Below are 14,779 nucleotides of genomic sequence, written 5' to 3'. Positions count from 1 at the left end.
ATTTTGCTTTAGTTCTTACTGGACTTACATAACCATTTATGACAGTCATACAAATGGGAAGCTGCAGGTATTGCACACATCCGCTATGTCGCCCTCTACAGACTCACACCTCTAACAGCCAGTTATGCAACTGCTTTGTGATTGGCTGAAAGCATGCGATGTCTTTTAGGATTAGCATCGGCGTTAACTGCGTTGTTCCAGCGGTTGTGGTTTGTGTAATCCTTTACAGCTGCACAAAGCGCGTATTGTGTCCCATTTATATGAATGTTTGGCACAGCATCAGATATTTAGGCTCTGAAAACACAAATCACCGAAAACAAAGTGTATAGCGATTTAAAATCCTTGAAAAGAATGTTATGTTCCAGTGACATAAGCTGGTGTGACTCTCAAATCTTTGTACATGGAGATTTGTGTATTTATTTATTACAAGCTACATTGGCCTTTGGGGGCATCCTAGGAGATAGTGGCCCGACGTAGGAATCCTTTGGTAACGATACGGATTTCTGGGGAATGTAGAGAGAGTCGGGTGAAGCTTTTTGGCACAGCTTGGTGCAGCTGAAATCTACCGGCAGGGGAAGCCAGCCTTCAGCTGGCCCGGAAACTTCAGCACCCAATTTCGATATTAGGGGGGCGCCGGCAGTGAAGATTGCTTGGGCGGGGGGGAAGATGGCACCGGAGTTCGAATTACACAGTGGCTTTGTTGTAGCCCTAATTTCCGGTGCGCACCACGACTCCCCGAGTCGCACACACGCGCGCCGTTTCAGTGTGCCGCAGTGCGGCCAGTCGCAGGGTCACTGCAAAATGCATCCTGCTATTACCACTGCAGGTAGTGACAGTCACAACAGACACAGAATTGTGTTAATTAGTGGGGACAGATGTTCAGAAAAGGAATGCAATGAGTGAATAAACGCACAACATTGACATATCTATACAACTATTATTTTTGGAACCTTAATGTACGGAAAATAAAATATAACCTATAATGCAAAAGTGGACATTTTTTAAGTGATCCTCTTCCCAGAGGAGACTTTCAGGGGGGTTGTGTTCTCCTTAACCCCCCCCCCTCTGTAATTCGAACCCTGGATGGCACCCTGGGCATTTGCCCACCCTGCCCTTGCCAGGATCCACCCCTGCCGGCGACAGACTGCAGGTTAAAGTCCCACGACGGACCCCTGGATGTACTTCAACCGAATTTTTGCATTAGACACTTTATGCATGAGTATCATCAAAATGTTAACATTTAATGTTAACGCTTAAATCGCCAGGCCTTCTAACCAGGTGACATTAAAACCAAGCGGTGAAATGCGACAGACTGCGACAGACTGCGACAGACTGCGACAGGTGCCAGGGAAGCGTCGACTCTGAGAGTCTTTCGTTCCTTAAATGCAAAGTTGGCCTGGTTTCCTCAGCCAGGACCTTCAGAATGCAGGCTGTCAGGGTACGTAGCTTCTGCGACCGTCTCGGTAATTATCATTATGCAGGCGTTCCCCGACTCATGCATTATTTCTCAGCCTGCGTGTAATGTAGTTTCCCAAAGACCTGGACGAGGCTGAGGGCCACATAAGTTACACTGCAGAGGACTTCGCCGCTTGCTGTAATAGCTTTTAGATGAATAGTGTCTCGTGTAGATAAAAGCATGATGGAGAGAAAGGTTGGAAAATGCCGAACGCTGGGATCTTTGCCACTTCACAGTGCACCAGTTAAAAACGTTTACTTAACATAATGCAGACGGACACCCCCCTTATCTCTGCGTATTGCTGTAAGGAGGACATTTTGGACGACCTCTTCTGCTTCCTTCGTCTCGGCATTCACCCGCACCCCCACCCCGTGACAGGAAGGTTTTCGCGGTTCGATGGGAGAGACTTCACAGCCCCCGAGAAATTCCCCCAACCGGCTCTCCCTTGTGTTCCTATCTGCTAGAACACGGTCATTGTTTTCCTTACACTTGTCCAAACATACATCACATTGAGAGTGATTAACTTAGGTGTGGGGGGGGGGGGGGGGGGGGGGGTGGGAATCGAACCCATGCGCTGTTTCCCTGACAGGCTGAGTAACTGTACGTCAGTGAAAAATGTTCCGATTAGACGGAAAATAGACGCATTAACCCCTGTCCGCAGAGCCTGACCGCCTGTCTTCAGCCTGTTTTGCAGATAAAATATGACCTAAGAGGGAACCTGATGCATCGAGGAGAAGATGGGGGGGGGCATGTCCAGAATTCCACAAGGGCAGATGGACGCCCGGGGACCTCTGCCCTGTGAGGTCATCGACATCGTTATCGGTCACTGATCTATGGGATGGTCATTAATGTTCCAGAGAGATGATTTCCTGCTTGAGGTGTCAATCAGTGCTGTAGACGTAAATGTCACGTCTGTTGGCGTGGTTATCGTTAGCTGGTCCGCTTCACTTTAGCCTGATGCTAATTTCTGTGCCCTCTGGACCTCATAACTTCAGGAAAAACTGACATGTTTTTGTTAAGACGTGGACCCAGGCACTTAGGACTTAAGAACACCTGAACCAAAGGAAATAAACTATGTTAGAGATATGCACTTAATTATTTGAAAGAACGCATGTATTTATGTTTGTGTAGTGACCCTTACACTCTATAGCATCATTATTATTATTTTAAATGACTATAAAACCGTTAATGAGTAAATTGTGTATAATTGGAACCGATATTTAATCTGTGTCCCGCATTTAAGTGCGACTAAAAAGAATTTGAAAAGTACACATGGTCCCTTTCGGACAATCTATCAAAAAACCCATCACATTTCCCGCTACTCGTTTGACTGGGCGACAGTGAACCTGCCCCAGAAAGCGTGAGAGAGGGAAGCAGACCAGCATTATGGGAAACACCCCCACCTCAATATGCCTAACTGCACGTCTTTGTACTGGGGGAGGGAATTGGAGAATCCAGAGGAAACACAGAAGAGATCTTTGGAAGAACATAATTCCGCACACACAGAGCCGGGAAAGTGATTTGAGCCCCTAACCCTGATGTGAGGTTACCCACCCTGTCAATGCTGATAATCCGAGGGATTTTCCATATAATTTTGCCGGTCGCAGTATATATTACCAAGACAAATACATTATGAGACATTAACAACAGAAAAGGATCGATCTTTTCTTGGTTTTGTGCTACTGTATTACTGCCTAAAATAATGTTACTTCTCGATTATGATGTCATTCTGGGAAAAGCTATATATTCTTATGGGAAAATTCCTCTAAGGTAACGAGGGAAAAGTGAAATCAGGATCACACCAGAAATATTAAAATAGCATAGCAATAAATCTAATAGCCATGGATATAGATAATTTATGTGACAGACTTTAAGTGGGACAATAAAATAAAGATATTTTTTTTATTTTGTGGATTTTATTTCTTGTACAAGTTGATGAATTACACCTTGGGACATAGAAGGAAGTCCAGTGTCGGCTGGTATAGAGCTTCAGATTCATTTTGAGATCCATTTCTCATCATGGCTTTTATGGTAAATGACACTCGGTGCTGCGTTCAAACCTCACTGGAATATCCCCTCACTGGAATACATATTTCCCTGTAAATATAAAGTGATGTTTCCATGGGACAGACAATGAATCCAGTTGCACCAGGGACTTGCCCAGACCTTCCAGTAGATGTGAGACACTTCGGTACGTGCTCCGTCGGTCAAAAGACAAAGTCAAAGCAAACTTTATTGCCATCTCATAATACTGCAGTATACGGAGGGACAAACTGGCCGAGCTCAGGGCCCGCAGTGCACACAAAATCCAAATAAGTCAAGACATTGTGCGCAGACAGTCAGGACAGGGCAATAAATGGGTGCCGGGCAATTTGCCAGTACGATTAACTACCATAAAATACACAGACACACATTAAATGCAAGACCTGAGTACAATAGCAGCACGGATCCACAGCTTAGATAAAGTGCAGAATGTGAAATAGTCCTTTGGATAAAGTGATCATGCATGAAAGTGCGGATATTTGGGGGCTGCAGTCAGGCTATTGTGTGTCAGATTACCGGGCCTGTGCCCAATCCACAGCCACCGTCCACTTAGTCGCACTTTAACGGGTCTCCGCTGTGCGCCTGCGATTTGTCATCAAGAACAAAGAGCGCTTCATCTTGCTACTGCATGACAGCGCCACCCGGTGGCAACCGGACAGGTCCCACCATTCATCATCGGCCGGCACAAACGTTCCATCCGTTCGCGAGAGAGACACGCTGGTTCTGCCCGCGGCCGGGTGCCACATGACAGTTTATCCTATGGAAATCAACAATAATAACCCCCCCTACTTGGTGTGAACTGTGATGGCCCTGAAAATCAGAAGAGAGCGGGAGTTTGTGTGCAGCGGGAGCCCTTTGGTTGGAGAGGTGTTAGCATAGCATGCTAGGCCATGACGACGGCTCCTAGCCGTAACCTTCTAACTGTACCGGCACATGCGTGTGCTAGACTTTGACACATGTTTTCACTGGCACTGGATGTGGGGAGATTTCCCCCCCCCCCCCCCGGAGATCCTTTCCACCAGATCTGAATTCGCCCCAGTATATTTTACCCCCCACCAGACATCTTAATCCTTTGTCAGCCGCCGTGCTTCAGAGGAAATGGCCCCCAGTTGCCGTGAGTGACGGTAGGGTCAGTCTCCCTTCCCTGGGGGGCGGAGAAGGCTCCCGGGGTGCTTTCTGCCGCAGGCCTGGGATTGTACACTTCAAACACAGAGCCGTTGTCCATCCTTCTACAGAGACACCGTTGAGACAGCAGAACTGGCACCGACCACCCTGGCTGTGAGCGGGGTGGGAGGCAGGCGCTAAATCACCCCCCCACCCCATCCACCCCCACTGCTGTACCGACTCCAGCCTCCCAGAATCCCCAGCTCCACCGAGACCTGGGCGAGTCAGCGGTAGCTAATGTCCTGTCAGAAATTTTGCCAATGGCTGCCGGAGTCGTCGGCCCGGAGAAGCATCCGGCCAGTTGGATTTCAGCACCGCACAGCGTGTCCTGCATCACCAATCAGAAGACAGCAGGTAACGATTCAGGACTTAGGCATCTGAAGGGTTCCGGGGTCACGTTCCATAATGGACATGACTGTTTGTGCCTCATTTTCCCCAGTAAGTATCTCGGCCTGGAGACAGAGAGCACAGACCCAAGCAGTGAGACTAAGAGCAGGATTTCAAAGAGAAAAATCAGTCTTGCTGTCTGCCCACTAGTCATGTAGAGGGTATGACTGCATCCCCCCCCCCCGGCCCTTGCGGAGGCCCCCTGGCTGCAGAGACGCTCTGGGCCTTGTCACCTGCAGCCGCCCTGCTATGAATCAGCTAGCAAACAGCTTCACCGTTTCTGCTCATCCTAAAAGTGGGGCGGGGGGGGGAGCTGCACAAGAACTCAGCTCTGAGTATTTTCCTTGGAGCAAAGGTTGAAAAACAGGACAGGGGGGCCGGGGAGGAAAAAGATTATGCAAGAAAACATATTACTTGATTGTTATTTTTAGCGAAAGGCTGTTTGTTATTGTTACGATAAGCCAGAAATAGTGAAGTTTGAGCGAACAGCCAGAGCACAACTGTCACACTCAGCGTAAAATTAGCATAACTTACTGGTTAGCACAAGCTTAGGAGGTATGAATGACCTCGAAAAATGTCGGTCAGAATTACGGAGAAATGTAAGAAACTGCGTTAGTTCGGTTACACAGTATGTTCTGCTGTGAGTAATAGTTCTGTAACTAAGCAACCTTGATCAGAACCCGCCAAGGAACATAAAAATATTAGAGAAAAGAATGGTCATAAATACATAGTAAAGATTTCAAACTACAGTTTGTCATCTTTAAGGTGATAGTGAGAGTTAACGATGCTACTTTATGAAAAGGGATGGAGTAGCTATGTGTCAAGATGGAGTCTTTGTGTACATGAGTCATGTCTAGGTGATGGACAAGTACATCGGGTGGAATCATCAATCTCCGGGCCCCCGGCAGCTTCCGTTCCTGCCCTCGCCCGGCGTCATGGTTACAAGGCTGTTAGAGTCTCCTGGGTGAAGTTCCTCAAAATGTAAGCAAAAGGGTGACTTCTGATTGAATTTAAGGGAGCAGAGTTAAGATAAGGCTGTTTCTGAGCCCAGCTCTGCGTGGCCACATCTTAGAGCATGTTATGCGTGTCATTTTCCTTGCCAGAAGACATGCATTTGCGTTTTAGGAAAAATCTTGAGGCTGAAAATAAGAGCCGTAATCAGTGCCATGCTGGCTTGGAGATGGAGCTTCTCCTGAGCCTGTTAGCGATACCATCGAAGGCATCGAAACGATGCATTCCTTAGTGCGTCACCCTGCCGGGGCGGGGCGGCCCTCCACTGCACTTCCTCTTAGCAGGTTTGCACGGCTGCATGCCTCACATCCTCCTCCTGTCATCATTCCTTTTGCCAAAAGGGTTTTTGGAACGGTGACCCTTCAGGATAATCTGCTGTGCGTTTTTCGCTGAGCTCTCCACTCCATTCCCGTCTGCTACAGCAAACATTATCTGAAGTTTCCATCAATAATTGCTGTTCATTTTTTTTTTGAATGATCATTTTATTGATAAAAATGTGCATTTACTTAATCGGCCTTGTTTCTCGGCCACGTTTCGGCTTGGGGTGGTTGGTGGGGGTCAAGGAGGGCTGCACGGGGTCAATGCAGGGAAATAAAATACACAGTAAAAACCTCCCCTTCGAAAGGCAGACGCATCCATCACACAGGGGTCCTGGGTGCTCGCAAAGGTTGCCCTGCTTCCCTCCTTAGATGTCAACAAATCATCACTGCCACTGAGCCGTCGTCGTTTGCTAATGTCTGCGTAGATTTGCCAGACCCTAGCGCAGATTAGACCTCATTGCTAACTGGGGCTTATTTTGTGTAATTTCTCAGTTAGAAGCAGTTTGGGTATTTAAGAGATAAAGAAAACGCAATAAAAGCTCATTTAGCGAAGAAACCATATTAAACCTGCCTTTTACTGCATGTCAACGTCACGGTCTGTTTTGAAAGCCAGTAATATGGAGGGCTGCCACACATTATCAAGCGGATTCCATACACGGGGGCTGCACAGCTACTTAATTCCTGTATGCCTTACCTGCTGCAAGGAGACTGTGACTCACTCTTGAAGTGAAACGCTCCCACGACTTTCTGGAGCACGTTAAAGCAACATAACGAAGCACAACGGCAGGCATTACACGTCTAGGAATGTTTCAGCCGTAGCTCGCTTGGATTTTTTTTTTTTTTAAAGCGATTCTATGCTTTCAACTTGGAGGATCTCCAAAACAGTTGTGGGATACATTTTTTTTCCACCATCGTTTTCCTGAGAGAATGAAATAAAGTTCCAGGCAAGTGCCAAGTCAGCCTGTTTCTGCTTGAGATGTTTATATTGAATTTGGGTTGAGGGAGGCAAAAGCGAAAAATTAATAATGTAGGGAATTGAGGGTGAAACACTCTGCGTCCCTCTTGCAGGTCCTTCGTTAACGTCTTGGTAATTGAAGCTCCCCTTGCACCAATGCAGGCCTCTTGCTGGATCCCATCTGGACAAACATGCGTCAGCCCACGGACCGTAACCTTGGTAACCATTATCTGTTTCAAAGTAAACTGGGGGTTCACCATAGGCCGTCCATGAGCCTCTCCTTCAACCGGCCAGCAGAACGTTCCAGAAAGTCTACGACCGAGAAACAAACATGAAGGTTTCTATTGTAAGACCCACCCATCATCCGTTGTACCAACCCCACCCCAACAAAGATAAACTCTAAATGTGTTTCGGACCAAAGTACCTCAAAGTAATGACAAAGAAACTGAGCTCGGACCTGGACATGGCTTTCTGTTCCCTTAAGGTCTGTGATCGATGTTTCTGTTCCCTTAACCTCCGTGATCGATGTGCTCTCCTGTGACTGTGCTTTTACGAAGAAGACGAGGTCAAAAACAGTCCAGCCGGATACTGCACTGGTGGGAAAGAGGGTCACAGGCGCTGAACGGGAATCTCTCACACGCGGAACTTCAGAAGCGGCATCAAAAATAGTCATTAGACCCCTAATATGATTACTCCACATTTATCCCCCCCCCATTGTGGAAAAATGTGCCCCCAGTGAGTCTTTCCGTGGAAAGATACAGAGAGCAGATCCAACATCCCGTTTTTTTCATAAACCGGACACTTGTTAACTTGATAATCGTCCTGCACGTCATTGAAAGCATCGACAATAACTAACAGCGCTGTGCTGGGGCGATGATGAACGACCCAAATCAAGGAACAAATCATTTGAGCTTCAAGGGTGGCAGAATAGTTGTACCGTTTTACATCTGTGGTGATCGTCCGGCTTTCCTGAAGCATTAGACAGGTCCCGAGCAGATCGCCAAGAAAAACAATAAAATTACAATGCAGCCCCACCATAAAGTGGACGTTGTCATCCGAGAGCAAATGGCGATGGATACCGGCGCTGAATTCATCCAGGTCGACTGGCGGACATGTCTGTGTGCAAAATCCTGCCAAATACTAATGCATAGGAGATACACCATTAAATAAGGTCATAAAGCCCGAAAATGCATGCAAAGACTGTCAGCAATTTCCCAGCAAATTGCATCCAACTGAAATATTAGTCTACTGAAACGACATTTTAGAGATTCATCAATCGGCTACGTTGGTTGTTAAACTGACAGCAAATAGTAACCCTACAAACATATTTTCCAGAAATGTGTCCATTTGTGCGTGTTATTTTCTTTTTCATAAATCGTTGAATCGAGTCGTTTTAGACAGCAGACCTACCCAGTGTTGCCTTTGCACCACAATAAGGCCCATTGAGCACATCTGCATGACAGGCATCGCAAAGACTGAGAACGACAGGAGGCTCTTAAATCAAACTCTACTCAAATATCATTAAGAAATTAAAGGAAAAACCAAAGTGTATCGCGACACACTTTAAGGTCACCAATGTGGTCTTGTCTTACATGACTTGTGGTTTATTTTCCATATGTGTGGCCAATTCAACAACTTATAATGTATATATATATATATATATATATATATATATATATATATATATATATATATATATATATATATATATATATATATATATAGAGTTCCAGATGACAGATTAGCGGCCATCGCACAAACACAATAAGCATTAAATCCCAGATATGATAAAACTCCCCAGTAGCCTGAAGAGTTATTCCCCATCCGGTAATAACGTGCCGCAGTTTATCGTACAGTAACGCGAACCTCTTAGATCTCTTTTTCCAGAGTCAGCAGTTCTAGAACCGGGATTTATTTGGCTACATCTGAAAGAAACATAGTTTAACGGCATTTTTGTACGCAGTAAATATAACGCTTCCAGGTTTGTATATTAAACCTTGTTCATCAGCTTTATTTTCTCTTTCAGCCGTTTGACTTGAATAAGTGGTCAGCAGTGGGCATGTTGCGATAACCTTCAGGCCTGTTAGGCGTACTAGGCCCTACATTACTTTGCTTTTTGAGAATAAATCTATCTGTATACATGCGTTGTAGTTCTTGCATTATGGAAGCCTTGCCACTGCTAAAACACAATGTGACAAACTTGGCTGCATCGCTGCACGGTTTCCAATATGAGTACCGTTACATCCACCAAACAATATCTTGTGAATTAATCCTGTCTTCGGCTACTGCACCGCACAATAACGACATACCAACATTGTCCGCAAAATGTTACTGTTTAAGCCGCTGCCGGGTGACTAGCGGATGATTAATTTACTACAGCCTAAAAGTTTATGATGGAGTCTAATAATCCCTACGTTTGAATTGTAAACATGCCGGGCAAAGTTTATAAAATGCTGACAGAGCTGCACACACGTCTCTGGATAACGGGTCTTGGTAACAATAGTGTTACTTATTCTAACAAGGCAAACAATGAATTTATTCACGAGATTTGTTTGCATATTTATACAGCTGCAAGCATAGCCTATCAAAGTAATCCGGCGTACGGACGAAGTTCGGTGTTAAAGGGGGCTTCTGCTGCGCCTGCTCCGCTATCCAGAGTGTGGGACCGGGGCTGCGGGGAGTATGCAGGCTCCTAGACGCGGCACGGTGCACCGGGGTGGTGTTAGTGGGTTTTAGTTACGTACGGTCTTGGCTGGTGGAGAATCTGAAGAGGGTGATGAAAAATACCCCGGTCCGCTGCTTTAGTATGCGAGTCCGTTTTCTCTTTCTGCCCCACCTAAATCGGCATTCCTGATCTCCAGCTAGTGGAGACTTAAGACTTTCGGAACAATTGCTGTTTTATTCTCACACAGAAAGGTCGTTTTCAGTAAACCTGAGTGCGCTACTTACAATTAATATAATTCACGTGAGTTATCTGATTAAATTCCTGGCTGTTGACAGAAATGAATAATGTGCTCTCAAATTGTCAAGTGTATATATGCAAATGAGTTTATATTGATGACCGATGGGTGGCAGCTGTGAGCTAAGCCGATGTTGAAAAGTGTTAATAAAGTTTTTCCTCTTGACGGTAAAGAGACAGGAGTTTAACGTGTGTGTCTTCCATAAAGATATATATATATATATATATATATATATATATATATATATATATATATATATATATATATATATATATTCGGTTTAGTATATTTTACACGCCATAACCGCTGTAGCATGTATTTCTGCTAACACTGGCATTAATGGCTGTTAACATTCCTGCAGTTTCGATAAACCGATGTAAAACTTTAGAATGATCTCAAAACTGGTGCGTTCGTAAAATTCCCAACTTTTTAGCTAAGCCTACCTTTGGGAATTAAGATGAACAAATGCCCAATAAATAGGCCTAGCCCTATTAAATTTTATTTGGCCTGTTTTTTTTTTTTTTGCTTTTGTCAAAGAATTTGTCATACCCGGCTCGTACGATCCTCGTGTGTGCCCAGGGGCGCTGCTAAGGATTTTGGGCCCCATGAAAAGAATCTTGACAGGGCCCCCGACACATTTATTGGGGGCTTCTCTGGGCCCCCTCTCAGTCATGGGCCCCGAGAATCGTCATCGTTTACCCCCCCTTTACAGCGCCCCTGTGTGTGCCACACCCCCCTGATTATCCACGTGTGCTTCCCTGATCGTACCCAGCGGTGTCCGATTATTTTCAATCAGTCCTGTCTATTTGAGTCCATGTCTTGACCTGGTTCCTGGTCTGTCATTGATGTTAGTTGGCGTCTGATGATTGCTAGTCCCTGGTCTCCCATTAAATCCCCGTTTTGCCCGTATTCCGCCTGTCTGCCTGCTTTTTTGCCCGTCTGCCTGCCGGAGCGACCACTCGCTCGCCCAGCGATTCCAGCCGAGCGTGACAGAATTGTTGTAAATTGTATCACTTTTGTCATTTATATCACAGAGTATGAATTATGCGTCATCACAACAAATCTTTCGGTACATCAGTTATGGGTGCAGGATTAAGCTAAGCCCCCTTTGTTAGCGTACTATTAAACTTACGGTTATATGGAACCTCGTACATTAAAAAATCCAGTATTAAACCATAAAAGTATATATTATAACACACGGTCATTTACCTAGTTTTTAAAACTTCCTCTTGCCTGGTCCTCTAATTACCAGTGCCGTAACTACAAAATAAATAATTAGTTTACTCTATGAGTATCTTGGACTAGCAATGTGATATTAGATCTTCTGGATTTGTCGTGGGTCTCCGATGTCCCAGCCAAAGCTAATTTCGCAGTTGTTCCTGCCCTGGTTTTTGTTATTTTTGGGGAAGTCTCTTGAACGGGATTCAAATGCACGATTCCTCGCCGGACCTCACCGGTGGTCCGTGCGGAAAGGCCCCGTTAATTTATCCTCTGCCGCGTGCTTTGATCGCCCAGACGGGACACAAAGAGGAAAGGCGGAGGAGACTGATCATGAAGGCTAGTCTCCACACCACCGCACGAAAAGTGCTCACATGTGATTTTTCGTCGGACCCTCTGGGTGTTTCCAGGAAAGCCTGTCTGCTGTAATAATCAGATTTTTGTAATGGTCATATTAATATGATTAATGATACTCATCTAAGACTGAAAAGTGCCTTTCGGGGATATGTATTGAGCACCGAGACTATCAGGGTGGAAACAGAAAGCTCATTACAAAACTTAATTTAATCAGGGAGTGTTATTCTGCTCTCTATCTCAGCGAGCCTCCACTACACAAAATCAAAAACACGTGAGCTTTCACGAGAGCACGGCTAGTAAAAACAACTGAATTTCATAGGCCTGCATAAATGAAATTTTTAAACACGAAATGATTCATTTAGTAAATTACATTGGAATACCACCTAAAAACTTAACACCCAACATCCAGAAATGGAAGGAACGGTTTATAAAAATACAGGTCACTTAATTCAAACGTTTTTTTTTAATCTAGAATTATGTACATTGCCAGACTCCTTTCTAAAACCATCGAAAGCCAACTAACTAGGGTGTTAATATGATTACAAATAAACTCACTACTGCTGATATTCATTTTGGAAGCTATTATTTATAGGGATAATTTACCCAGTTAAATATTTTCACCATTAGTGCAGGGCGTGATGGTCTTTGTGTGACTACAACGGACGAGGTCAGAATTTTCAAAAGAGTTTTCGTCTAAAAAAATTATATAATTTTTAAAAGACTCTCTGCGGTGCCATTAAAATGGTTCTAAAATGTAATATTTCTTTATTCGTTATTCTCTTTGGCGCATAAAAAAGGCAAACATCTGGGTATCATCGATATGAACCATTACGGTAGACAAGCCCTGAAACCACACAGCACATCAGCTAATGCGTCCATCAAAGGCTAGAGGATAGAGACTGACAGGGAGACACGTACCGCACGATCTAAGCAATCTAACGCATTCAGACGCACGCAAAGCAATAGAAAAATACGCGACATCCTGCCCATTCTGCTGGTGGCTCAGAGGTCCTGGGGGTGTGCAAAGTTTGCACTCTAGCCGTCAAAAATGACACGGGGAAAAAGGGAAGATGGATTACTGTCCCCCCAATCCCGCCGTGACGTTGTCATCCCCCTTTTTATTTCTGCAATCCTGTCACCGTGGGGGCCGCTGTCACAAAACGCCCGGCCGGCTGGGGTCACCACCGAGCCATCCGGCAAATTAACCTGGGCTTTAGCTTTATTCCCACTGACAAGATCGGGAGTTCATTTGGACGTATACAGAAACAGTCACAGCTGATATGGATGTAGATTAAGGGAGCAAAAGACGCCCCCCGAGCCCCGCTGCGCCCCCAATTTCGAAAGGTCGCGTACTTTTTGAAAGCGGTATTAATCGTTTTCTTTTTTCAGTGAATGGCTTCACTACACCCTGGATCTATCTATTCTTCAATCCGTCAATCAGACCGATATTCAAGTACAGAAGATGGCAGATATTCGATACAAACTGTCCTGTCAAAACGAGGCTCGTATCCAGTTTCGGCACTGCATCTGCTAGATAGGGTACCCATATTCAATAACCGTAGAAAAAATAAAATACATGTCAAATGAAATTTAACACACAAATATAACGAACACACGCTAAACTGAACTATACCTGTAGTTAAAAGCCTATATATACACAATGATAGCTAAACATCACATCGAACGGAAAGTCTAATCCGAAAGAGGTATTTTATGAAATAAAGCAGCATATCGCAATCTCGCAAATTCTCGTTCGTTGTTTTAAAACATACCATTGGAAACAAGAATTTATTTCTACTTCAGTCTTCAGCATTTTTATTTTACAAATAGCCTGCATGTACATGCACGAGCAGGAATGTGAACGGGGCTGCATTCACGCGCTGACCGTACCGACCGCCTCCTTTCATATATTGCTCTAAGATCTGCTTTTCATCCGCGCTGATTAGGGCTCCTAAACCAGGCTTAATGAAGTTATTATGTTACTTGTGGTCACCCCCCTGTATATTGGTAGCAGTTACATTGTTTGTATTAGAGAAATTCTTCAGGTGAGTCTTTACAGCCCCCTTGACAATGATTTTAAACAAGCGGTTGAAGTATTTATCTTGATAACCTCCTGTATAAATACGTCGTCTCATGGAAAACCCAGGCAACGTAAAATGACAATTAAACAGATTACGCTTAGATGAATGCAATTCTATGATGAAATGCGTTAATTTATAAGCAAAGGGAGGCACGGTGGCTGTCATTGATGCCTTAAACCTCCCTTTTTGGGGGGTTGAATAGTGTCTCTGCTCGGTAATTGAGGATCTTCCATGGTCACCCAGTGTGGTTGAACACCAGACGTGTCGTTCTGTAGGGAGCAGAAACGTACCATGTCTCTCAATCCCTGTACGCGATTAATGAATGAAACTGACAGTTTTAAGGCGCGATGCTGTCGTGCCGAGAAATTAAACGCAAAACGGCATGACGATTAAGAGAAACGTTTTCATACACCAAGGTCAAGGTAAACCGGCGAAAAACACTGAAACGCCCAGTTAATATAAATCAGTGCATACGAACAAATGCCGCTTTGTTTCCCTGATCTTACGGTTGATTGTTTTGTACCATTATTAAACATCCCATGTATTATATTACAGAAGATATTCACTTCTTGGGCAGAAAAGGAATGAATATCACCGTGAAACATCTCTCCGCTGGGTGAAAAAAGTTAAAATATACTATCTAGAAAGGCCTTTACGTAGGGGGAAAAGAAGCAAACCGAATAATAAGCCATTATTATTCCGATATTTTTTTTTCTTTTGCTGAAGTCAAAATACGTTCTTTAAATCGAGCACAAACATTCTCATGCGCACATTGTTTGAACGTATGATAGGATGAAAAAACGCTACCAATAAATAGTAAAATAAAT

General features: G+C 44.6%; 1 long non-coding RNA gene across 1 annotated transcript; it reads right to left on the bottom strand.

Annotated features, from left to right (window-relative positions):
* Positions 1-6,564: 6,564 nt before the first annotated feature.
* LOC125715497 (uncharacterized) lies at positions 6,565-10,318 on the bottom strand. Its single transcript, XR_007384083.1, has 5 exons — positions 10,081-10,318; positions 8,372-8,476; positions 7,794-7,929; positions 7,594-7,648; positions 6,565-7,517 (listed from the first exon to the last, which is right to left on the bottom strand). It is a non-coding gene; the product is annotated as an uncharacterized LOC125715497 (long non-coding RNA).
* Positions 10,319-14,779: the final 4,461 nt, after the last annotated feature.

This window comes from Brienomyrus brachyistius, chromosome 20 (assembly GCF_023856365.1).
Source record: "Brienomyrus brachyistius isolate T26 chromosome 20, BBRACH_0.4, whole genome shotgun sequence".
NCBI classification, from domain to species: domain Eukaryota; kingdom Metazoa; phylum Chordata; class Actinopteri; order Osteoglossiformes; family Mormyridae; genus Brienomyrus; species Brienomyrus brachyistius.
Note: the sequence above shows the minus strand (reverse complement) of the source record. Positions and strands in the feature narration are given on the sequence as shown.